General features: G+C 37.5%; 1 protein-coding gene across 2 annotated transcripts in view; it reads left to right on the forward strand.

The window, feature by feature from the left end:
* The window catches only part of CDH13 (cadherin 13), a 386,189-nt gene that overhangs the window by 55,748 nt on the left and 302,771 nt on the right, over window positions 1–27,670 (forward strand). The window lies entirely within an intron of this gene.

Raw genomic sequence — 27,670 nt, forward strand, 5'->3', positions numbered from 1 at the left:
CTTATATGATAAAAGACCCTCTTAGAATTTCTCTGGAAGAGAAGAAACACATGATCTTCAGTGTGGTTTTCCTAATAAAAATCATAATAAAACCCCCCAAACCGCAAAAGCTAAAGCTATGATACAAGCTCCCTTTGGCAAAGACCTTCAGATATGTCTTTATTTTATGTCGGACTTAGTATGAATGCAAAAGTATAAAGAACTGGATAATTTAGACAAAACCACAAGTAATTCTGTGAATTATGGAGCACTTAGGAAAAGTAATGAGAATGTTTTGGTGACAGTATTCTGTTCTCCAGGGAAATCAGCCTGCAGAGATGAAGAATGGATTCCACTATTAATGTTGAATGTTGGCTTCATTGTCTCCTGTTGCGACTTCAGCATTATTTAAATTCAGTGGGGAAAGGTTTTCATTTATTGTGCAAAGACACAAATCAAGTGGTTAGACAAGTCTGAGGAAACGTGCATTTAATTGTACAGACAAATAGGAAGGCAGTGAATGAAGAGCGGTGCCATGTAGGCACTTTGTTGTGGTGCCTTCTGAATTCATTTCTGTAATGCCATTTACATGCTCTACGCTGAGGCAGATAAAATTTGTTTGGTTTGCTCATAGGAAACTGATTTGGTCCAGTTCTTCGCTGATGTTAACAGTTTCCACTTAGGTGGGATGCTCCTGTTCTCCCCATCTTCTTGGCTGCTTTCTTCTCACTTCAGTCAGTTCTGTTGTTAACTCTGGATTTTCCAGAGTAAACTTTTCCCATGTTGAATTGAACATCCACAAATGGATGCCTCCCATTGAGGTCTGAACCTGAACATTCATTTGTGTGTGTTGTGAAGGAATTAGCAGAACTCTACTTTGCTTTTCTTGAAACAAACTTTTACCAAGTCTGATCAACTCCAGTTTTAAATAGCATTCACCAAGTGCAATTTAAATTGTTTCACATGCATGCCAGCTATTTCCATAGTTCTTGTTATTGTGTCGGATGAAGTTGTTTCTCTTTTGTCACACTTCAGCATATGGAAATCTGAACTGTTAGTTAACAAGAAAATTCTGTGTACTTATAACACATGCATCGGGAAAAGAGCTGTTTAAAGTCACAAGTCAGCATATAACTGGGTACAGATGCTTATGAGCAGCGTTTAGTGCATGTAATGGTGGTGTTTACCCTTTGAATACACTGAAAGCATGTACCGCTTATTTTAGGCAGGACTCCATCCTTTCCAGATGAGTCATTCATGGGAATTTGTGCCCAACCCCAGTGCACTGGCAGAATTAGTTGCATTGTCGTGAATGGTGGGGGGAATGTTTGCAAATTTTAAAGGATGAATGTTAATGTGCATCCATAATCAGTTGGTGCAAACATTATTCAAAATCAGGCTGATTAATGGTTACACCATGATGGGTTCTATTTGGACACAAAACTGGATGTTAGAGTCCTGGCTGCTGAGCAAAGACTGTGTGCTTTGACTGCTTGGTTCAGTTCAGAAATCAGATGTTCCCTTCTGATCAGCTCCCGTAAAGATCTGACTTTGATTTCTAACTGCCTGAACTGGTGCAAAAAGCGCAAAGCAATCTCACTGATAATTCTGCAAGGATTGGTCGTTCTTGATGTTTATGCTATTTTACCTCAGTATTGTTCTTTTGAATGGACATCTCCAGACACCAGTCGAAAATAGATGAATGAATATGCATTTATATGCAGTGTGGGCACTGCAGGCTGCCTAACTCATTTTCAATACATATGCAATTCAAGCCGAGTCCCCCAAGGGCTGGGAAGTTGATGAAACAAAATTGAAAAGTAAAGCAACCTTCTGAACTTCTTTATTATGAAACAAGAAAAACTTTTCTGTACTCTTGGGTCATGAGCCTGAATAAAGCATGTTTGCAAATCCAGTAGAATGAATTGTAGGTGTTCTGGGATGGGCTGATTTTACCTTTTGCTGTTGCTTTGCTTCACAGCTGGTGTCACTGAAAAAGGTGAACTTTTATTTATTTTAGTTTATACTCTGTTCAAGTGCATCTTCTGCATTGCAGCTTAGAATCTTTAACTGCCAGATGTTCATCAAAATTTCATGTTGCCGTTTCTCATCTTTTTCCCTTTTAATGACCTGGTGGTTGGCAGCAGTTGAGCATCCAAGTATAAGAAACAACAGCTTATTTCTGGCATAAATGTATCAAGCCAGATTCAGTGGCAATTTGAAGCCAGTGAATCTGCAGAGCCTCTCCTGATGCCCTTTCTGCATGTCTGGGAGTCTGTGCTATGTGTTAACTGTGATAGCTCTTCTGTGACTCAAGCCCAGCACCCATCAGCATTATCCTCAGGCACAGTGGTCTTTGGTGAACCACAGCAATGCTCCTTTAGTTGGGGAAACCTGGGCTTAGGCAGCAGGGTGGTACACACAAAAACACACTCTTAGAACATTCAAGGTTTCTTCCCTCCTCCCCGTATCTTTTCAGCTGATAGTTTCATGTGATAAGAAGGAATTAAGGAAGAAATGTGTGTAATTCTCATGGATTCATTTGTACAAAAGAATAACAACTGTATATTCCACACCTATGTGGAACAAACCTTCTATGTTATCAAGTGAAACAAACTGGAGAGTAAAGGAGACATTTTGCCTGCCTTTCATTCATGCCTGGGATTCTTCATATTTTTGAAAGCTGGTGGGGTAGGGGTGCTGCTGGCACACTGCAGGGCGCTCAGCTGTAAAGATCCTGCAGCACTGTGTGCACATCAGCAGCACGCACTCACTGCAGTGTGCATCTGGATATCTGATGCAAGGAAGAACCTTCAGTTAAAGAAGATGCTGCGCATCTGGACCTCTTTCATGTTGTTTACTGCTGAGAATAACCACTGATTTATTGCATTCTATGATTTCCAGAAAACAGTGGGCATCCTTTCATTTGAATAAAAACAATTCAGAAGAAGAAAAATCAAGCAGGCTCTTGCAGCAAATGGTTCCCTGCTTTGGTGATGGAATGAGCTACACTTTAGTAATTATAAGATTACTCTGCAGTAATAGTATAGTCAAGATTGAGGATGCTTTGTGGTTTTATTTGGGATAGATAAATAGCCAGTTGCTATAATAGTCCCTTTTGGGTTGAGATTTTTTGGCCCAATTATTGAAGCGTATTCTTACACTACAGAAAAGCACAGAGCTAGAGGACAAACACAATCATCTAATTACAGACTACTGCTCTTTTGTTTTCCTATGTGATTTTCTCCAGATTTCAGAACCCGCAATAATCACATGCACAGGTTTGACAGAACATACAAACACTTGCTCAATGCATTTCATCAATTGAGTTTTAGTTTACCCATCCTGGGTTTAGGTCTATCCACAGTTACCAGGTCCTTCAACTGGTAATATCAGGAGCTCTGACATTCTGGAGATCTGCAGCAAATCTTAAAGGCAGTGTTTCATGAACAGCTCTAGAGTCACATTAGTATATAAAACAAGGTAATACACCTGGTGTCCACTGCAGACATTTGCAACACAATTGGAGACAAGGCAGGACAAATCATTCACAGTAAGTGCCTAATTAATCATACTCCACATTCTGATAACTGATGGCAACTTTGTGGTAAATTCCTTGTCCTTAATTTCCCATTGCGTTCTAGACTTTGGGCAATAAGCAAACATTCTATTGACTGTGGATTGATTTAAAAGAAAAAAGTTTAAATCTTGTTAGGGAACACTTGATTACAGACAAATTTGCTATGCATCTCTGACTTGGATCAATTCTAAGGAGTGTGGGCAACTGTAAATTGCCCCTTTCTCAACCAAAATATAGACCTGTACCTCCGATATACTCAAGCATCCAGTGATTAATGAACAGTTTCACTCCATCAGTGATTTTATCTTGACTATATTGTTGTTTCTTAAATACTTTATTTCTAACCACTTGAGTTTCATTATGACCATTTTCAGTAAATAAGGAAGAGAAATACATACCTCTTAAAAAGCAGTTGAAAATAGTTTTGTGGCTCTAATGGGAACTGAGGTATTGGTTTTCCCTTAGGTGAATGAAGGTGTCTTTTCATCAACTACAAGAGCATCTGGATCACAGTCAGCATATATGCATGCACGTAGGCAGGAAAATAACCAGATTCTCATAAGTCACCCTCCATTTTACACATCTTTTATGAGGAATAAAAATGCTTATATATAAATCAGAAATCACTTATCATTAGCAGCTTTTTCTATACTGATTCAAGAAACGAGCTTTCCTTCTTTCAGCCTCTACTTAAAGAAGAACAACAACAGAAGTAAAAGTCTGTTTCATTTCTTTGAAGAAAGGTCTGCTGACTGTGCTTATCTCATTACAGTTCTTCAATATATTTTATTCCTCTTTGGACAGATTGCAGTTTAGATTAAATTCTCTAATGAACTGTTCAGCTGTGCATGAGAGCACAGCTGTTAATCTAGAAATTTTCAGTAATTAATCAGGATTATTTCTGTTACATAAACGTGACTGTAAGGTGTAACCATCTGAGTCTGTGAGAGTGGCTTGTAGGAACATACTCTATGGCATTTAAAAGGCTGAGCAAATATATTTATGTAACTTCCAAGCACCCTGTGCACATGGGTCCACTCACCTTTAAAAGCAATCTCTAAATGTGTTCTTTTTTAACATTTCTCTGAGAAAATTAGATGGTAGATGTGTGAAACAATCTCTTTCCCAACGTAAGTTATGCCTACTTACATTAGTAAATGTATTTTTTTTTCCTCCTCCTTTTATATATATATTTTTTTCTTGAATGTACATCATTATCTGCTACACTAGGGAGTAAAAATAAGTTAAGTGAAAGGAAATCATGGTTAAAATCAGAACTTAACAATTAACTTTCACTTTGGGGGGAAGGGGAGTATTACTGAGCACGCAGCAAAATATACTTTGGCGAACGAAATAATGAGAGACTTACTTAAGAAAAATACAATCATTTTAGAAAACCTCATATACAGTGAGCAATAATCAGTTCTCCACAGTAATAACCAGAAGGAGCACTTAAATTTTTTGACATTCCTAATCTTGGAGCCTGGGGAGTGCTGTAGAACATTTGCATTAAATTACTCCTCATTTTCGCAGCCCAGTCTGCCCATTCCATAGGTTTTTTCTGCCAGTATTTATGAATTTGGCAGAAACGCACATACTTCATAGCTAATATTGTTGTCTCCTGCCAGGAACATCAGGGTAAGGTGCATTATATGCTGCATGACAAATAAGGGCTGAAGGAAATCATGCTGATTTTTAGATGTGGCACCCAGGTGTCATAGTTTGTATCGAATTAGTAAAATGGTGTCAGAGGAGATGCTCATATGCATCGCTTTTGTTCTGTGTGGTTTTGTTAAGAGTTTGGGTGAACTCTTACAGGAAGGAGGTGAGCCTGCAATTTCCCGAGCTGCAGTGGCAGGAGTGCTGGAGTAGTTCTCCTGCCTTTGTATGACATGTGTGATTGTATGTCCATTGTGCTGCTTTTCTTCTGATTATATGGTTCCCTGCCTATAGCAAGGAAGGCTGGGTGATGTGTGCCACTTGTTTCTATTGTTGTCCTCCATTAAATTTTCAAGTGCTATTGTTTGGGCTCCCACTCAAAACGAGAAGTAGACTTTAGGAAGTGTTCATTGTTGGCCTAATTCTGCTTTCATTTAATGCTTCGCCAATGCAATCAAAGTAAATGCCTATGTAGCTATACAAGGGCAGCCTCTCTCTGCTGGGTTAGACATAACCCGGTAGGATTAAACTATACCTGTACGTGTTAACATTGCCTTTTAAAAGCAATCTGATATTGCATGTAGCTTTTATGATCCATGTAACCATACCTAGCAGTCAGTTAGTGTTAATTTTAGTTAATTTTATAATTAGAAAGTAGCGTTTAAATGACGGGAGGATTGATCAGCGCACATAATTCACAAACAAATAGAAAAGAAACCCATCTTAATAATATATATTCACAATGTCATCATCCTATATATCATCATATATAAAGAATACAAATTTCATAATTAATTTAGTATACAGTATATTCAGAGGGATGAGGCGACTACTCTTGAAAATCAGAAGTAAGTATGGCTGAGAATTGTGCAGCTTGGGTGAAAACCAATTCAGGTGCAAGCAGTAGCTGATATTTAAGAGGTATCTACCAGGCTTGTTTTGTCAGCCATGATGCTTATAAACCAAGTAACCTTCTCCAGTTTAATGAATTGGCACAGATAATGCTATGTTTCTTTTCAGGGTTACAATTAGTGATGATACTTCAGGAGGCAGTCAAGTTTAGAGTGTCTGAGTTGGGATCTCTGAGATCGAGTGAAACCAAATTTCAGTTAAGTAGATTAGATTAGCTCTGGCTGGGAAGCAAAGCTGATATTCTCAGGGAAAGAAAAACACTTTGAAACTGTGCTTTGAATTTTTTCCAATAAAAATTACTGTGGAACATTAATGCCAAAATGACCCTCTGGAATAATCTGAATGCTGTGCTTCAGTGATGTGAAAATGTTGTATTTTGATTTTAAATATTAAATACTTTGGCCTTATATATTACTTGATATTATGCAAATCAAAACACAGTTAATTTCTTTTGACATCACTGAAATCAGGTTTAAGCAGAAAAAAATGCTCTCCTCTGGAATGTTTCTGTCTCAGTGAAACTTGCCTTTACTGATAGATGAAATTATGTTGAAAACTGATTGATTGACTTTGTGTTTAAGCAAGGGTTATTCCATTTGTGTATGACTAGTTCTCTTTCAAGCTGATTCTTCCACCAGATGCTCAACCTCCACTTTCTGAGTCCAATAAATGGGTAAAAGGTACTTCAGTGCACACATGCACGTTGCATAATAAACATCTACAATGGGGTGTGTTTTCTTATTTCCTCCATTGCTTTAGATATGTCAGTAGCTTACTGTAGGATAAGTTTATTGTTGAGATGATGAAGTTACCATATAAAGTAGTTTGGAATTAGCATGGACTGAAGTCCCTGAAGTCCCACACCAGGGAAAGCCCCCTGTGCTGAGGTAGGTTAAGTCTCCTCTTCCAGTGGACAAGAAGATGGCCTGTGGGTTTCAGATCTCTAACACTAACTCTGATCTGTATTAAGAGCTTCCATCGAATGAAGACATTAACACTTTTACATCCCTTGTTGAAATTATCTCTAAGTAGGCTATTCAGTGAGCAAAAACATCTTCTCATCCTTGGCACGCAGCTCAAGACTTCAAGCCAGATGCAGGAATTACTGAGGAAAAATATTTGGCATTTGTTATGTAGCAGGTTGGACTTAGATGATCACTTTATTTCCCTCTGACTTTAAAATCTATGAAATCTTAGGAACTGTAGATTTGCAATTGATTCTTTGGAAATATTTCCTGTGATAGCTTATCTGTGTTATTAAAATGATCCAGAGTCACCTGGGAAGTCACAAGCTTTTCATATTGCACAGGACTGCAGTCTACTGCAAATCTCACTATGGAATAATTCTGAGGGAAGGGAAATTAAAAATGCAACCTGAAGCTTGGCTTTTCAGCCGTGGTACTCGAGTGGTTTGCCACAGAGTTCACAAAAGCAACAGCACTTCTGATTTTACCTTCTTTTGCTACGTCTGTCTATTTTATCTCCTTCAAGCAGTTTCTCTTTAGTGCTGCCCAGTTCCCACCTCGCTATTATGTCTCCTTATTGTGAACGTGAATCCCAACTACAGAAGAAGCCCTGTCAGATGGGATTCCCTTTTGAAAGGCTGAGGAAGCTGCCTCAGCACTGAAGTTGTCGGTATGAGAACTTCTTTCATCCACATATCCCAGATTCTTTCACCAAAATAAGGAAGGGAGATGGGATTGCTGTGGTACCCAATGTATGAAAATAAAACCTGTGCTAACAAAGTCAGCTTTTTCCATTTTACAGGTGGCTTTTGTTTGCTGGATGGACAGACTTTATATTCAAATGGATTCATGAATGTGAGTTAGGAAAAGGAATTTCTCTTGCTCTATACTAAGTGGGCAACAGGGGAAAAGTCTCAAAGCAGCCTTGGTAACTAGTTGTGTAGCACAGAAAGCAATGAATCTACTTGATAGTGTTAAGCATGCACAATAAGCTTTCTTCCCTATGTGACTGCTGTGTCTACCCAGGGAATGTTTTCAATTGAATAGCAGAGAAAAGGAAGGACACAAGCCAGTGGCATTAGCACAGTGAAGTTCTCCAAGCCTCAGAGGAAGACATGGTGATACAAACTTTTAGGTGTAGTTTCTGACTCACTGGGCAAGCAATGAAACATGAGCAAGCAATGAAAGTTTTCTTCAGGAAAGAAATATCCACGTGCATATCAAAAAGCCACGTGACCATTAAATAGTCTGTTCAGCATTAGGATACATGCATCATCCACGAGTCATTTGAGGGCATTGTGCCTTTGTTTCTGTTTGTAGGAACTGAACATATAAGATAATACAACCTTTTATCCTTTTCTATGAATTTATTCTGCCTGTTCTTCTCTGAGTATTAGGTATCATGAATCCAATTGGATCGGTTTAAAACTGAATACTCTATATTATATATGTACTGTTATCGCCTGGCAAACACTATGACAGATATCAGGGTACTCATTACTCTCACTTCATGATCTTATAAATCAGATCTTTTTTTATTATGGGGAAATGTTTTACTTTGTGCTTGATCCAAAACCCGTTATTGTTTCTGGACACATTCCCATTGATTTTCATAAGATTTGGAACAGTTCTTGTGAGGTTTTCAGTACAAAAGCAGCTTGTGTTGATGGAGAAGGAGGAAAATTTTGAGGACCTTGGTGGCTTTTTTTTCCCCTGTACTCCCTCAGTTTGTCTCCTTTTCTGAAGTCAAGGCACAGCCGCCTTTGCTACTCCTGCCATGCAGAAGCACTTTCCTATAGCTCCCCGCCTCATTGATTCTCCATCTGTTTTAATTTGAACATCTTTCTGGTGACCTATGTTCACATCTGGTGTAAATATGCTACTATTCAAAGTGTTTTTACTCTGTCAGTTACCATTTCAGAGAATGATTTATTATGAGAGGAGCAGCGTGCTCTGTGATGTAGAAAAGGGGAGAAAATCTAGACATGGCCTCAAGGAATTCTTTTCTCACTTGACTGAGATTTGGGAAACATGAGGTTATATAGTGCCAAGAGGCATCACTCTGATCATCTGTCCCCCCAAATTACCTGGGAAGCAAGGAGGAAGGGGATCGGGCAGGCAGAGGAGGCAGCTGCCATCCACATTTCCTCGAAGTTGTAAAGGACATGAGCCAAACCCCACAGACATCAGTCACAAGTCTGCCAGCCCTTCCGAAAGACATTTGATAGCACAAAGGAGTCAGCTGGAGACTTGACCCAGTTTTGTCAGAGCATAGTGCCTTAATCCATAAGCCAGCCCTTCTATCCTTTTTAGGTAGGAAAACAATGTACTTCATATAGATAAAGAACCAGATTACCACCTGACAATGATTATATTCTAAGGCTGTGCAGATTTTCTTCTATTTCAGCACAGAAAGAAATTGCAAAAGAACTGATGTTTGGAAAGGAATTTGAATGTAGACCAGGTGGTTAATTTGCTCACATTAGTTATCATGTGTAACAAGGGAGGTGCAGTTTGCAGTCAAGTCTCTGAAAGAACAACTCTATTGCTGCTCAGTGCACAGGTTTGCATTTTTGCTCACATTACTTTTGTGCTATGGACTTTTTTTCTCCAAACACTAAGTAAGGAAAATGACATAAGGATGAGAAATGGCGTATCTGAGTGGCCATCTACCTCTGCTACATGAATTTTTACAGAATAAAAGGCTGCATCATCATGCTTTGATAACAAGAAAATCAGAAGCAATTTTTTTTTTTCTTTCAGAAAAGAGAGGATCACTTACAGTACTTTAAAATAAGACAATTTTTTTCCAATGGCTTAAAGAAAAAGAATCTTTCTTTGTGTACATTGACATCCTACCATTCCATTCCATCTTGCTGAGTGTGAGCCATTCATGGAATATGACTGCATCTCTGCTCTTAGGAAATAGATTTCTGCTGTTGAAGTGGACAAGCTGCAATGATGCCACTTCTTAAATACCATTGATTCCTGTTCCACTTAAATCAGATCTGAGTCTTGATCTTTATAAAGCATCCTTAAATTTGTAAAGGAGAAGATGAGTAGAGCAGATTATTTTCCCCAGGTTTTAGCAACTAGAAAACATAATTGATGCTACTGTGTAGTGTTTGCTCATATGCCTAAGTAATTGTATGTAGAGTGAAACTCTAGATTGCCATGCTCATTAACTGCATTACCCACACAGCAACTATACATGCAGTTGTTGTGGGCAAAGCCCACTGTACTTAGCACAGGTGGTAAACTTGTTCAGGTCCAGTTCTCTGGTGTGTGAACACTGGAATCTCTTAGCCATGGAAAATTACTGGGCACCTCCAGCCTCTGCCGACTGGAGAGAGAATTGCAAACACTCTGCAGTCCTGCAGAGAGGCTTAATTGCTGTGCTCCACAATTGAAGGAAGGCTCTTTATTTCCTTGCAGAAGCCCCTGGTTTAAAACAATCAACAACAGAAAAGCAGCAAAACAGAAACACATAATGTCTAGATAAATACTATGTCTACCTCACAAATGATAGGTAGTGGGAAGCATGTTGCTATTGGGCAATAAACAATACATGGAAAGAAGCTTAAATTGGTATTTAGAAGCAAAGCCAAACGTAGGTCTCAATTTGTTAAAAGCATATCTACATGAAAACTTAAACACTTGTGTTCTTCTTTTCTTTCTTTTGCACGACTTTATTTACTTTTGCTATTTTCAAATTACATCAACATAAAAATATATATAATCTCCAAAAGTTTAATAACAAGGCTTATTTATTTAATATTTGCAGAAGCTGCATGGAATGATAAAAAAAAAAGCAAGCTCTGCTGATTAGAAAAGCGCAATACATTATTAATGAAATAAATCCAACTTATTTGCTAGCCAGTGTTAACAACTGTGACAGGAGAAGTTAATGCCTGGTTTGTTATTAAGGTTTTTCTCTTGTTTATTTTCCATCACATCTTAGCTTTACTGCAAACCAGCAGGCATTGGAGATATGTGTGTACCCTAGGCTGCTGCCAGAGCTTAGCTAAGCCTCATCCCAGCTCTTCTCAGCTGGCTGTACCACTCACACCTACTTGGCCCCTCTAGCTCCTTATCTTTCTCAGTACCCTCATGTCCTCTGCAGAGGTTTTCCTGCAGGTTTGCTGCATCACCAATCAGTATGAGAATGGCTAATCTATGATGCTGCAATTTGAGGTTTGCATCCTGAGATACAAACAGTCTATAGTCTTCTCCAGGTCTTGATTCACTGAATCAATCTCTGCTGTTAAGCAGTCTTCCAATAGTTAGAATAGTTTAGAGTATCTAAAGTTTGCCACCTTGTTCAGTACACTTGTTCTCTTTCTGTTGCTATTATGCAACAGACCTATAGAAGGATAGTATTATACTGGTTCAGAATATACTATGCCTATCAGAATTACAGGAATCAACAGGGCAGCTGTAAATCCTGTGCCAAGAGGAAGCTATCGATGGGGGAAAAATGCTCATCTCTTTTGGTGTCAGTCCTATAGTGCTTGTCTGCGAGGCACAATGGAACATCTGGAAGCAAGAGCCCTTCTATTCAGGTAGCTGAAATTGCATTAGCTGCTCTCACATAAAGAACAGGATTAGAATGACAGACCTCCCCACTGACATATTTGTTTTTGAATAAACTCGTCAAATGCAACAAGGAGTGTCATGGCAAATCTTCCCTGCCTCCACTGTGAGGAGAGCTTCTGTGTGCATTATGACAAGAGGGTTGTGTTTAATTGAGTTGCATTTTGGTGCTGTCTGCTGTAGGTAGATACAATGAAAGAGGACAGAGGTGAGGCTGAATTCATCACTATCAAGCTTTCTTTCTTTCTGTCTTTTTTTTTTTACTGGCAGGTAACAGCAAAATAATTACTGCATACCTAAGCCAGATGTGTTGTAGAGAGATTTATATGGGAAGAAAGAAACTTATGCAATAGCTTCACATTAATTTATGCTCAAGGTAGATTTCACCATTCTTTATGGCACAACGGGGAACCCTAAATACAATGGGGAATACAAACAAAAGAGGATAATAGAAGGAAAGCATCTTGCAATACCTTTGGAGATGTGCCTTATTTCTGCCTGCCAGAATCTGCTTCGGTGGGCATTTGCTTAAGCATAATGACAGCGTAGCTTACAACATAGCTTCATAGAAACTAGGTCAGGTGAACTGCAGTTGCTATTGTAGCTTCATGAAGCACAATATTATCTATAGAACTGAAATTCAAATACATTATAAAGGGTAGTTTTCATTAGTAGTGGTTCTTTTAGGACCCAAACTCATGTGATTCAGTACATGGAAAACATGCAGAGATGACAAGTCTGGTTGTTTATTTCTTTGTAACTTGTATGCAGGTAACCTGGTTGAAATCTGAACTGCTGTGGAAAGCAGTTCTTATTCTGGGTACACCCATCTTCAGTGCTCTATGATTCCTTGGTGTGAAGTTTGTGGTCTTCTAAACTACAGCTCAGATGTCTTGTCCCGCAAGACTGAATGGCAGAATCACTCAGAAAGGGCAGAATTACTGGTTTCTAGTCCATACAGCATCAGTGAAGATGCATGACAAACTAACATGAATGAAGCAATGAAGCACTCTGATTTGGGACTCTTTTAACTTCTCGTTTTGTTAAAAAATGGTCACAAAATGATGCAGAATTTCAGGACCATTTGTTGTTGATTTGTTTTTTTTTCCCCATGTACTTCTAAACTACAAAACTATTTTGTTGGTTTTTACTGTCCCAGCACACCCCCCTTAGAACAGCAATATTGTCCAAAGGGGGAGGGGGAAGGGAAGGAGAATCACACTTGAATTATTCTTATGGAATATTTTATCCCAGCTATGCATAACAGATCACAACAAATGCCATTAATATTAACTGAATTAGATAGTTTTATTTCTGTTTTTTTGAAGACTTATACTTCTTCATTTCTGGTCCTAATTTAATGTTTGTTAGTCTCAGATGGTTTTCCGCTTTCCCACCACAGTGCTTTAATATTGACCTAATATTACCCTGAAGATATTGACTTCGTTGTTTTCTCCCAAGGCTTTTCACAGGCAGAAAGATGTATATCAATTATTCAGTGGAAATTTTCTACCTACTGAACTTTTCCCTTGATTTAACTCTAGAGGAACCCTTCGACGTTACATTTATACTTCTACTTAACTAGTGAGGCACATCTGCTAACAGGTTAACTAATAATTTCTAGCTTTCCAGCTCTTAATGTGTCCTAGAATGAGTTAATGTTGTTGAGGTAAAGTTATGAAGTATATTAGTCTTGTAGTCTGTCAATCATACTGCATTTTCCAGTGGAAAATTGACTCGCACATGAGGTAGTCAATGTATTTGTATGAATTCCTCTCTAAAACTCTTTACCAGAAGCACACAGGCCACCTGCATTTTCATAGCTGGCAACTGAGCACTACTTAGTGCAAAATAGATGCTCTTGTCTTTGTCATGGCTGTGAAGGGAATTCATGCACATGTGGCCCTTTGAACTGTCCAATAATCCTGGCAGCCTCTGGGATGTGGGATAAGGGAACAGAAATGAAAGCCAAAATAGGGAAACCAAATCTAGGCCATGGAAGGCAGCTAATGACAAGTGGTAAATTGCCAACTAAAAAGGCACAGAGTTGAAATAAAAATAAGTGGGATGGGATTCTGGCAGATGAGATGTGAATGAGGGTTAGGATTTTGCCCTTGCAGTTTGGCAGGAGAATTCTCCATCTCCTAAGCTGGCTAGATCAACCTATTAAAAAAAAAAAAAAAAAAAAAAAAAAAAAAGAATAATTATTCCTTCTTTGCTGTCCTCTTTTAACAATTTTTGGTGAGCATGAAACAAAATTTACTAGTGTTAGTCAAACATAGTACGTGCCAAGAAACACTGATGTGTTTATATTGGATAAAAAAGTATGCAGCCTGTGATTTTGACGGTGCTGTTTGGTGATGCTCAGTGTAGATCTATCATGTGTACAACACTGTTGTGTAGCATCCTCCTGAAGACTTCTAACCAAGTATTTTTGTCCCCTCTCCTTTTCTGCTTCAAGTCATCTCCGTAGTTGCATGCTTCCCCCTTGGCGCTAATTGACTTTCACTAACGAGACTAGGTTCTTTATCAATTGATTTGGAAAAAAAAAGAATCTTGCTACATGAGAATCACATATTGTAGCAAACTCTTGCTCTTCGGGAATGTTTCTACTTTTGCCAAATCTACTGGGCCTAACTATGTGGATTTCGGTTACTGCTGAAAAAAAGTAATAGAATGAATGCATTCCCTGACACGTGACCAAACACTTTCTCATTCTCCATCTGTTCTGTATAATATTTGTTCCTGCTACTACTTTCCTTTTATTTTTGTGGCCAATAGATGCAAGGGATTTGTAGTTTTATTTTTGGCAGAAACAAACAAAACTGTCTCATTTGCATTCTGGCTTTGTTTGTCAAATTTTCTGTTGTCTTCTGTGGTGTAGATCACTGCTTTGTTTGAATGTTTAAATATCCTTTGTCCCTTAGTATCACATTGAGCACAAACCTCCTGCAGGAGTTTTACTTTTCTGTTTTGCATATTCATATAGATTTTAGGGAAGTTATTAATTAAGCATTTGTCAAAGTGAAAACAAGTGCAAAAAGAGAGAAGCGCTACTGTATCCATAAACTACTGGAACGGCTCTTCTGATTGAGTTGCATTTCATTATGGAGGCTGTGAATGTTGCCATTAGTTGTTTTTTTGCTACCACAGTAATAGAGAAAGAACATCTGTGAGTGCAGGAGTTTGGAAAACTGATGTTGGTCTTGATTATAATTTTAACAGTGCTGGAAATAGCTTAATAGCTGATACTTGACTTGTATGTCTCTATATAAAGGTACCTGTTGAACATAATAAAAGAATCCGACTTCCAAATTTTTAAGTCTTGGGTTTTATAGATCTCATCTTCCTCCTCTCTTCTGAAGAAAACCTCTGTCCTAGTGATGGTGAATACATGCAGGAGCAATATATAAGGAAGTTAATGGTTGTATTCTAGATATAGTAAATAGAAATAGCTTAAATAAATTCTCAATTTTAAATCTATTTTTAACAGCTCAGATAACAATCTGTGATTTAAAATGCTGTTAAAAATATAATTCTCCTGGACAGCAGTGGAAGAGTCGACGAGCACAGTTTATTGCTGCTGCTTGATCTATGTAGAGTAACTCAGAAGTGGAAAGGACAGATATTTGATTAACTGATCCATATACTCCATTGCTTATAAACCACCGCATTACAGATTCTCCCCCAAATAAATCTGTAGTCTTGCACTGTATTGCTTTAAACCTATATTTAATAGGATAACTTAGAAATAATTTTGGCATGAAAATAGCTGTATCTGACATTAAACACCCGACACTCCTTTTGGATTCTAGTCTGAATCTCATGGTATTCCCACATTGCACAGAGAAATGTACTTAAAAGAAAAAACACTAGAATTGGTCTTGGCTATTGTTTGTTGTTCTTGTTTGTTTGTTTGTTTTACTAATGGGCAGAGAGATGGGGTAACACAAAAAACTATGCTGACCTAAGGTTTTAGACTTTGAGGTTGCTCAAAGCCTTCCTATACATTCTCCATTAAAATGTAGTACACAAGTAAACTACAGGTGAAAGTATTCATGCTAAAACAAGGCAACAAATAAGCTGATTTGATATGCCTTCTGCCTTGCTTTTGGCTTCGTTCCTAATCCTGTTTCTCACAAGAGAAGCTCCTACTGTGAATAGCTGCTTCTTAATAATAGAATATTACTTTACTGATTAATATTTGTGGGACACTCAGTCTAATTACTGTTTCTCACAGCTTCTTTAATTACAGTAATATGAGGTTTTACCTAAGTAAAATATTTCAGATGAGTTTAGCAACGCTTTACAACTTAATTCCGTATGTGTAGCACAGCAGCTCACTAGTGGGAGAGAGGAAAACAGCCTTTGAACCCAGGGCACATGTTTGTGAATGATAAGATACACTGGTGTTTTTGTTTCTGAATCAAAAGATGTAATACTGTGGATTTACAGAAGCAAGGAACTCTGGAACGTCAGTTTAGGGAATAGCTGTAGTGAACGTGATTAACTCTGGATAAAGGGGAGCTCTGTGTAGTGCAATTGAGGATGTTTGTGTTTACTTATAATTGAAACTGGAGAGACAAAATTAAATGTCTATGATTAGTAAGGCATGCCAATGAAATATCTTCAGGGACCAGCCACTGTCCTTTCAGATGGATGTGCAGAGGAACACCAAGTTATTTTTTTTCATCAGAAATTACCCTATTTCTTCTATGTCATTGATGTTGAAAAGCAGAAAGTGAAATATGAAGACAAGTCTTTTGAAGAAACAAGTTAGTAATTTTTCCTTTCAGAATGCCTTATTTTAAAATGGAGGTTAAATCACATTCATATTAATTGAGTATCTCTCTGTGCACTGTATTTTTGCTATGTGTTTAGTAGTAGATGCAATCAAGAGATGTACAGTATCAGAGAAGGACATGAGGTCATAACAAAATGCAGGATTCACTAATAGTGTGATGTCTGTCAGCTGTATTATTCAGTGCTCCATTTGTACATCCCCATTGATATTTTCAAACATCACAGCTTAATTTCATCTCTCAAAGGGCAATGCTTAAGAGCACAGTGTGTTTTTGGCTATTGAAAAGGGTAAATTCATTGATCAAATAAAGGGGGAAAAAATCTAAACAGGTTTCTATGACCCAATCTTACAAAAGTAGGAATAATATTCTTAAAGTTGCAAACCAAACCAGAACCTGTTGAGCAAACTGTATCTGTAGCAAAAAAGACTTGAACATTGCTTGACCTGAGGTTGGATTAGTGAAATTCTATGGGATTACACCCTTCTCACTTTCTGTAGACTCAAAACCTTTAAGAAACACTTCTCAATCTTGGAAACTATTTTTATTTACTGAAATATATGTATAGTTTCTGACATGTATTTCATGGTGACGTTGTAAGGCATTGGGATTTGATTATGGGAGTCTTTAAATATTTTAAAAAGAAATGATTGGTATTTGATATAATGTTCCTTTATTTTGAAGTGTAACGTTTCATGGTTTTAGTCTTGCAAATTGAAATTTGTATTGAGGAGTAGAAAAAATGTTAAAATGCTCCTGTAATTTAACTTCCCTTATGCTCCATTATGGTCTCCCAGAATTCAATCACAAACATAAAGCACTGATTAAGAAAATATATATATATATATATTTAAAAAATCACATTTAAATAATTTAAAATTGTTTAATACTAAACATGAACAGAACCCCATTCAAATAGAAGTTCCTATAAAAAATTGAAGCAGTTGAATAATTCTAAATTGCTTTATACTGTGCAAGCACAGTACCCCAATCACTTCCAGGCTGAAGCACTTAGGAAAAAAAAAACCTGAAATGCTCCAGTAATTTTAAATTGCTGTGTATGTGAAAAAAAAAACACAAAAACAAACAAAAAAAAAACCACCTTTAAATTATTGGATACTTAAATTTGTTCTTTATGATTACTTATTTTTATGTACAACATGAACAGATTTACTTAGTCAAACTGGACCAAAAGATCTGATTTTATGAACTTGTAAGCAAATTTAATTACCTGCTGTTGCAAATAGTAATGGTAGGGCATTCAATTATCAACTGCATGTATGATGCTGTCAGAATTCTCAGTACTTTTGTTATTTTGCGTCACTCAAATAAATGATAAAGTCTTTAGTCTGCATCTAAGAGGCCTCTTTCAGATCTCTCCAAATAGGAACTATTAGATTGCTTTATCTATTCAGTGTAGGTGGATACAAAAGCATACTCTTGTGTCCTTTCCATCCAGAAATCTGTTAAACAGAGACGTGAATCTGACCTCTCAGTGTTTTTAGTGATTATATTCATATTAGCATAGATACGGCTCTTGCAGCTTACAGCAGAGATTCACCTTTTTCCTCAAACTTTGGTTTGTTGCTTTTCTTTTTCTCTTGTTGAATCTCCTGTAGAACAGATGTTAGACTTGGTAAATACAGATGACATTGAACCAATGAATACTGAAATATTAAGTAGGTGGGCTACACTAACATACCGAGTTTCCATCCATAGCAAAAGCCTAAATAATTGCTTTCAAAAGCAAGTAGTTTTTTTGTTGTAGAGGTTTCATTATAGAATTTGTAGGGTACAACAAGCATGTCCTTACGCCACAGGACTGTCACTTTGAATAAGAAAATCATGTTCACTTGAATACACAATATTTATCCAATATTTTTGGTGACAACTGGTTTTACAAACCAACCAAATACACCCATGGAATATTTAAGTTAACTGGCAATATTTTCCAGTATCATTATATCTTGATAATTGAAAGTAGGTTTTACAATGAAGAAATCAAAGCAAATTAATATTCAGTAGGATGTTAACAAACCATTATCCAGGACACACCAGATTTCATTCTCAGTGCTACAGGATTCCCTTTGACTTCTGAATACATGGAGGGGAGGGTAAATAGTTGTATCTTTTGCATAAAAGATTTCATTCTGCTTTTAAATGGCAAGCAATTATATGAGAGAGGGTTATAGACCAAGGTCCCGGTTTCATATTATTTATGTTCTAATTAATTTAGGAGATTGTAAAATTCTTTTTTTTTTCTTTTTTTTTCTTTCTTTTTTTCCCTTTGACTACTAAGTGTTGATCTTTAAGAGTTATCATGTTCCTAGCACTAATGGGTTTTATTTCTTTGGAAAGGTCATTCTCAACGTAATGTCACTTGTAACACAAGGGAGACTGTAAGCTTTGGAGACTTTGCTTTATTGTGATGTGCTCAAAAATGTTCAACTACTCTCTGTCTTTCCCCCGGGGCGTGCTTTCTTGAGAGTCAGAAGAGTTGGTACAAACTCTTTTAAGTTCTTTGGCTGTATTCTGCGTTTCATTAAAAACGCACTTCAAATGGCAGCTGACGCTTGCAAAAAAAAAACCAACCACACAACCTGGAGATTTCTTTATTTTTTGTAATTTCTGGATGACAAGCAGCTCGAAAATTAATGCCTGTTTTAACTGAATGCACAAGCCCTTGATTGATCAAATGAAGAGTGATGCAACAAATTGGACCGTACAAGTGAAACAAATTAACAATTTGCATGGTGGCTTGCCTACCTATAATAAGGCATAGGTGATGCTTCTTCCAACCTAAATAAAGTAACTTGAAAAACAAAGTGTTGCACAAAAAGAGCTCAGAAGTATGTAAGTAATTTAAGAAATCAGCTTAGGGAATGAATTCTAGGTTGAAATAATGTTAAATTATGTGATCACTATTCTGTGTCTGATAAAACAATTTAAAACCTATAGAAAGTTCAATACATTACATATATACAGCTGATCTGGTATTTTCTTTGCATTAAACCTGTTAACTTCTTGTAGTTGTACATCAGCCATCAGGGTTATCTGGGGACGGTGATGTTTTATTTCAACAAGCATATATCTTGTGGGTGGGAAAAGGAGCACAAAAGGATTGTGATGGATCCCTTGCAGTGCAATTACATAACTTAGATCAATAGGTTCATCTTCTGTACTATATAGAAGCGTGTCCCTTCAAAAGCTTGACTGGGCAGGTAACAGCTAATCTTCAGTTTTCCTTTCTAGACTTTCTGTTCTCTAGGATGTAAGATGATGGTAAAATAGATGGTGCACCTAAGTGCTGTGTCCTGTATGCGATAACTGATTGTACTTCTAATGATTTCAGTAAGTACATCCAAGAAAGGCTTAAATAATATATATTTTCTTAAGTTTGTACAGTATACTAAATGCATCCTGAAATGATTTATGTGCCTGTCATGAAGTCCAACTGCTCTTTAACTCAAAGTCAGCACACAGATTTGCACTAGGACTCTTGCACTGTAGTCATTCTTCAGTTTTTCTTATGAGTGTTTAGATTTTGGACTCTTTTTTGCTGCTCTCCAATACATTTGCTGGAATCAAGGTATTTACCTGAAAGTTTTCATTTGAAACAAAACCTCATGTTTGTGACTGTGTGGGAAGAAGACAGAAAATGTTTAGCAAATGTTTTCTTGAAGCTGAAGAATGGACATCTTCACTTTTTCCTCATACTTCTTTTTAAGACAGAAGGTTTGGTTCCTGCTTTTGTAATGTTTTGAGGTGATTGCAATGCGCGTGTGCTTAATGCACAAAACCATGCTACTCAATGAAAGATTGTTTTCATCAAGCACATTCTCAGTTTTAGCTTACCAGTGCAAAAGACAGAAACTCGGTGTTACACAAAGTTCAGTTTTGTGGTGCAGTAATAATTGCTTTATTTTATAACTTTGTGGAATATAAAGAAAACGATAGGTGGGAGGTTGTACCTTTTTTGATAATGATCAAATTGTTGGGAAACTAAACATAAATCATGTTCCTTAAAGGACATCATGCCTGAAAAAACACTATCTGCTCTAAGAAATGTATGGTTTCAATTTTTTCTCTAATGGCTTTTGCCACATCAGCATTCTCCTGTGTGGAATAATGACTTTGCTCCATGCAACTTCTTGTGAAGGGTCATAAACGTGTTTTAAAAAGCCTTAATTTATTTCCTTTGATAAAACATAGATTCATATTTTTGTTCATCTAAGTGCTTCAGGAAGTCATTACTGTTGGAAAATAGGATCAACGTGTTTAGTTCATTAGGTGATAAATAACTAAAATAGGCAGTATAAACAAATCTGTGAACAGGTTATTGTTGTAGGACAGTTTTGGTTTTGGTAATTCCACATCTTGCAGTATAACCAGAGCAGAACTCCGACTTTCAATGTTTCTTCTTTATGCCTCGTTCACTGGTACAGAAGTGCTGTTGAATGGCTCATTTGCATTATTCTGTGCCCTGCAAAATGAATTTATTATGCGGCTTCTCTAAATAGGCTAACCAGTTGTAATCTCATTCCAGTGCTGTATGGGTTTCAGCAAAATGTGATTACACTTTTCATAACGCTTAAAAATAAACAAAAAAATAACCTTGGGGCCCAACTCATCCTTTTGCCTGAGGAGTCCAATTTATTAAATGGGGTCATTAATCACGATGGGTAGGTATTTACTTGGTAAATAATGGATTAATTTAACATGTTACTCCCTTTGAGCACAAGTAACACATTGTGGTCTCAGTGATTAATCATTAAAATATTTAATGAACTGGGATGATAGTTGTTGCCTGGCTTAGAACAATCCAAACAATGTTCAGATATGTCTTGCAGATGAAAGACATCCTGAGCTCTGATCCATGCAGGCACCACTGCCCTCGTTGACTTGGAAGCTGTCTTCTATCAGCAAATCTTGAGTCTAATAAGCTCTATTGAGAGGGAAGGTGAATCACTGTACTGTGCGATGCCTGCCATTTGCAAGCTGAGCTACTTCCCATCAGAAAGGGCACAGGTTTAGCAATGCATGAGGGTTTGCACCTGTATTTGTATTTCATAAAGATTAATTCTGTTTGCAAAGGCTGCTTAACTTTGTTGTAGCTAAATGGAAGCAGTATCTTTGCTGATGTCAATTTTTTCAGTTCTTTTTACTGTGTTAGTTAATCTTAAAATGATTGTGATCCATCAGTGTGATAAGACTTTAAAAAGGAAAAGTGGAGTGTTAGGAAGCATTAGACAACTTACTTCAGGCCTGAGGAAATATGAATATCATTTAACAGGCCTTGAAAAGTCCTTGTCTAGAATTCCTTGTATGCTTTGCAGATGCAAACTTTAGCAGACATAATGGAAACTTACCAAGACGATTAAAGGGTTGGATACTATAGGAGAAGATTAGAAGAATTTGGTTTGTCTGATTTAACAAAGTGAAGAATTAGAGAGGAATAAAGTTAATTAAGTTATGAGACAGGACTGGTACAAAAGTATAAACAGAAACGATGAAATATCATCAGAAAGAGTCTAGAACTGTGGAGAACGAGAGGAATTTAGTGCTCAGAATTCAGTGATATGGCCAAGAGTCTGTCTGCCTGTGACAAGTGTCAATCTGCTGGACATTAGAGATGGTTCTTTCCAGGCCTAAATAATGTTTTAAGTGGGATATATGTCATATATTTCCCGACCCCAAGCAGAATGGATCCAGAGTACTTTGGGCTCTGTACAAATGGATGCTAAAGCTATATCTCAACAAACTGAATAGTTCCTCTTCCAGGGATGTTTAATTTGGGAAGAAAAGTAGCTGTCTGTTCAGACAATAGTACTGGCAAATTACTTCTCGAATAACTTAAATTAACAAGATTTCCAGTGTCATGGAAGATGCACACTTTTTATTGGATATGTGATAAAATGCTCGTAATAAACATATATTCACAAAGAAAGTGCTCATAAAAAGAAAGTTCCTGTTCTAGATAGTCTCACAAAAGAGTTCGTCATATTTTGTTTCCAGTTAATGGACGCCTACCACAGTCACACTGCTTAGTGACAGGAGAACTGAATTCATTTCAGCCAATAAAGCCATTCTGATTTGCATTTTCATAGCCCACCCTTCAGTACTTCGACTGTGACTTTCATTTTTAGGACAGAGCTATGCACTAAATGGATATGTAGGCCCTTTAAAAAGATATTTATCATCCCTGAAGAATCTTAGTGCCAAATCTTAATAGCATTTCTTACAAAAATGACTTGAATTCACTATCAGATGGAGAGGTAGAACTGCAGAGATTGGGAATACTCTTTCTGAACTCCTTTAGTGATTAAAAAGAAGAGGTTAAAGCCTGAAACAATGAAAAGTTTCTCTCCAAAAAAAGAATTAAAATATCACCAAACCATTGTGCTTTAGATATCAAGCTATTGCCTAAAAGCAGTGTCTTTTATTTAGTCACTGTTGGAGACAAATAGTTAATCATACCTTTCTAAAATGTTTACCACCTTTGATAATTATACAGATAAGAGGATAAATTATTCAGGCTCTTGAGTTTGTTTGTTTGTTTTCTTTGCCAATTGATGTTAACATGTATACAGAAGATGGGGAGAACTTCATGTCTGGTCTGGATGTGATCGGATGAAACGATTGCCTCAGAACCTGCTGACACTCCAATTGGTATTTACATAATGTGGAATGAGAACCTTACTTCAAGTAGTGCTCTCTTTGTTTTGTTGAAGTATCCCTCTGTTAATTTCCTTTAAATGGCTCCCTCATGTCAATCTTGAGTCAAAACCTGAAATCAATGAATAGCTCTTTCCAACTTCAGTATGGAGGGCTTCATCATCTCTCTGCAAATCACAGGGACTGTGGTGTGCTTTTCATTACTCCATTTTTCTTTTCTGATGGCTTCCTTGTCATTTATTTCTTTTTGAGTCTAGTATTGCAGCACCTGAGGATAGAAAGGTTTTGAGATTCAGAGTTCTCTATTTGCATGATAAAAATATTATGTCACGTGCAATTTAATTCAGTGTTAGTGGTTCTCATTATTCCAATTACTTTACCCTCTCGCTTCGTGGCTTTAGGATCGCTGTATTTTTGGATGAAAAGCTCAAGTTTTCATATGCAAAGAGCAAATTTCCAGTTCTTGTGCTTACAAAGAAAAGCTCAGAAGCAAAAATTGTCATGTACTCCTCCAAGTAAATGAGTCAAAATAATTCCAACATGCTGCCCTCTGCCAAACAAACACCTCCCAAAACCATAAATATTTCTTGTTTCCCAGGAAGTGACTCATTTGATTTCTGAACTTTCCAATTTACAAGTATTGTTCAAACCGGGTGTCATTTCTATTTTAAATCTTCTGTTGTAGGTGTTTGTTTTTTGTTTATTTTGCATTTAACGTTACTGTCCTGAAGCGAAATGTAGAATGTGGTCTTACCAAACACTGCACTACGAAATGGGGTCTGTTTGCATTTATTGTTTGAAAAACTCTTGCCTGGGTAAATGGTTTTCACAGGTGTCTGCACAAGCCAAAACTCTATTTAAATACAGCCTTACACAAGGATGAATTTAACACCATAAGAATATATGTGAGATGTAATTGGTATGCTGATGCTTGCATTTTTGTAATAGAAAGTTGATCTCATATAAGTAGGACTAAAGGCATTTTGAATGCAGGTGAGAAAATGCATTTCAAGAGTGAGGATGCAGCCGATCAAATCTGAATGGAGTTCCTTCATACACTGCGACGAGGAAACTCATATAGAACATAAAGAATTTGAAATTTTCTGGAAGGTCACTGTCAGGATCAACTTTTTGTCACTATGGAAGTGAAGGAACCCCATGTTTTCAGATGCAGCACTGCCACAAGGAACTTTAACACCAGGGGCTTTATTCATTTCCATGACAGCGTGGTATAAAACTGCAGTGCTCTTCTGCTTTCCAACCCATATTCTATGGGAGCAGCGTTAGTGCAAATGTTGAGGTTGGTAAGGTCAGCAGCATGTGCCTGCTGTTTTATTAACAACAAAAAAAAGGTGTTTCTTAGGCTCAATATCTTATCAGATGCACAGTTCTAGACCAGTGGCTTTTGCAGGAGTTATCTGAGTTAGTGACATTTCCTTATAGTGGCTGGCAATGAATTCAGAAAGACAAATTGTCAGGATATTAAAAATGAGTCTTCACTCTCTACATTTCTGAAAAGCATTAGGTTATGAAAAACTGATTCTGCCTGTCGTTGAATAGAGGAGCTTCAGGGCTGAGAGTCACAACTGCTTGGTTTGCTTCCCAGGCTTCTAACCCCTCAGTATTATTGTGTGAATTGTCTGTTGCTCAGCTGTCATAAACTTTCAAGCATGAAGCTTTTTTTCTTAGCAGTGGGTGAAAGATCCTTTTGTACTAATTGCCCAGTTTGTATCTAACTATATGTGTGAACAGTGTTCATACATTCTGAATTCTACATGTTTGACGCTTAGTTTTCAGAGTGTTTAGCTGAGGTCTTTCTTAGATTGCTATCAGAGAATAAGCACTGCTATTGTATTAAAAATATATGAAATCTACGGGCTGATAAATGCAGAATGTGTTCTGCTTTGAACAATATTTTCTTTGTCTTCAACACAAATCTGTAGTTGTTTTTTTTTCTTCAAGATATTTTAAAGACTTTTCCTCCTGAGGTGAAGGAGCTCAAAATAAATGATTTTAATGTGATGGGCATTCAGGTCAATGGAGGAATTTCTTCACGAGAAAAAGAAATCAAACAAATACTTGTGCTTCTAAAAGATAATTAACTAAAAACTCCCAGTGTGGTGACAAATCCTGTCTGATAAGTTGAGATGTAGAAGGCACATGGAGTTGTGCAAGTAGAATAAAATGTTCCATCTCACAGAAAGGCCAAGCCTGAATCTTGTAATTATTTCAAAGGGAGTAAAGGTCATTTTCTATTTCCTACATCTGTATTATGTGAGGCTTCTGTACGAGGCTAACAGAAGTTAACTCATGACCTATTTAGATTGACCAGATTTCAACTTATTCTGTCGCAAATCAGATAAAATAGACATATTCCCTTCTCTAAGAGCACTGTCACAGATGATGTCCAAAGCAACCTTTTACATTTATAGCCCAGTAAGACCAGAATTTCAACTTTGAGATGTCAGAAACTGGGAGATTGCAACATAATTTGCCTCTTTCCTGCTGTGTTAGTCCTTTAGGGGAAGAGTTATGTTTGTGGTTAAATTTCAGCCTATTCTGCTTGGGCTATTTTTCTGCTGTGGACTTGTAAAATAATTTTGCTTGAGTTATTGCTAGCATCTTGAGATCGGGGGAATTTTCCTTCTGCTGTGATTGCATTTTTGTGCATATTCATCCAGTAATACCATGAGTCAGAAAGACAGGTACTTTAAAAACGCACCTCTGTGCTGCACAAATGTGTGCAGAAAATGCCTGCCTGACTTTCACAGCTCTGTGCACATGACCACTGAAATGCATACCAGGCTATTTTTGATGATCAGTAATCAAGTTTTTGTGCACAATTTTATTGGCAGGCTCTGAGTATATATCTCTTTATGTTTAACGGATGCCTTATACTGGAGGACCAAAGGGGACACTGTCCAACACTCAACCTCTGCAGACTCTCCAATAAAATCAATATCTCAGTTTCAATAATTGGATGAGGGATTAGGCACTGTACTTTATTTCGGGCTTTGTAGGAATGGCAGCAGTTACACGGACATACAGAAGTGAATAATAGTCAAGTGTATTGCGCCATTCTTCATGCATTACTTCAAGTCTTTCTTCCTTAATCCCTTGAAGGGATAAATGTAGCATAGGCCAGGGAGGAAGGGGAAAGGTGTCCATCTTCTGCTTCTGAAAACCACCAGCTTGACTGTCACTATTTCTTAGTCTCCAGCACTTGTAGCCAAGCTTTTACAGCAGGTGCCAGTGACGTGAAACAAATGATCCAGCACCTGAATTCCGCAAGAACTAGTGAAGACTAGGTTGAGAACTGGTGCCTTTGGTTTTTATTAATGGGATCACATGAAATTTTTGTGTGTGTGAGGTGTGTGAATGGAGACAGCAGCAAATGCATCGCTATGATTTAGTATGTAGGTTACAGGTAGTGGAAAGTGGAGAACAGATATTAAAACTTGGCAGGACATCTCTCAAGGATTAGGAACAGTTGACCTAATGTTAATGTAGAGAGAGAACCGAGGAATGTGTGAGATGCTGCTGTTGGGTTGATATAAAGGACTGCACAGTTTGCTACCTGAGAACTGGCTAAGGAGCAAACCTCCAGCACTCACCTCTGTTATCTGGTGGAACAACTGTCCTCATGTTACAGCTTTACTAGCAAACTTTTACTGGGCATGTCTTAACAGACCCATTTGTGCAAGGCCACTTTGGGTTTGGCACTCATGTCTTCCAGGGCCACCACATTTGCCTGATGGTTTTCTCCTCAGGTAGTGTGGTTGCCCCTTCTCTGAGTGCTGTCAGCAGACCCACCATAACACCTTTGATGAGAGCAGAGTGCTGTGTTCACCAGGTTAATGCTACTTTCTGAAAACCACCTTTGGAGATTCTGAAGCAGAAAGCACTTTTGAAAATGTTGCCATCTTAGTTGGAAAATAAAGATTTGGGTTTTCCCACTCTCTTGAACTGTCCCCCTTTTGTCTCTCTCTTTAACCTCTTAAACTTGGCAGCTTTTTCCTGCCGCCTCTTCCTCAGACATTCTTACCTCCGTGCCCTATTTAAAAGCTGCCAATAAAAATAGTGCCTTGGATTGCTGTCTGTACTCAGGGATAGAACACAAACCTTCTGCAAGTGCAGCTGGCATTGTACCTATTTCCAGCAAATTTTATTTTTCTTTTAAGCTCCCTCCTTTGTGAAGGTGTTCCCGAGTTGACAAAGAACTCCGACCACACACTAACAATGATACAAAAGTGTATTTACCTTTAACCTCCAGATCCACCCCCACTATGATGCACTGATTTAATTTTGCCTTCCCTTGGTGTAAATAAGTTTTTGATTACAGAGAAAATGACTGAACTGTGGCTTAGAGGTGAAAAAAGAAACAAACAGCAGTTCACATTTGGGAGCAAAAAAGGTGTTTTGTTGTTGATGGTTTTTCTTTCTGTTTTTTGGTTGTTTTATTTTTAAAGGAAATTTTGCAATGTGAAATATCACCCTTGAATAAA

Source organism: Coturnix japonica, chromosome 11 (genome assembly GCF_001577835.2).
Source record: "Coturnix japonica isolate 7356 chromosome 11, Coturnix japonica 2.1, whole genome shotgun sequence".
Lineage (NCBI taxonomy): Eukaryota > Metazoa > Chordata > Aves > Galliformes > Phasianidae > Coturnix > Coturnix japonica.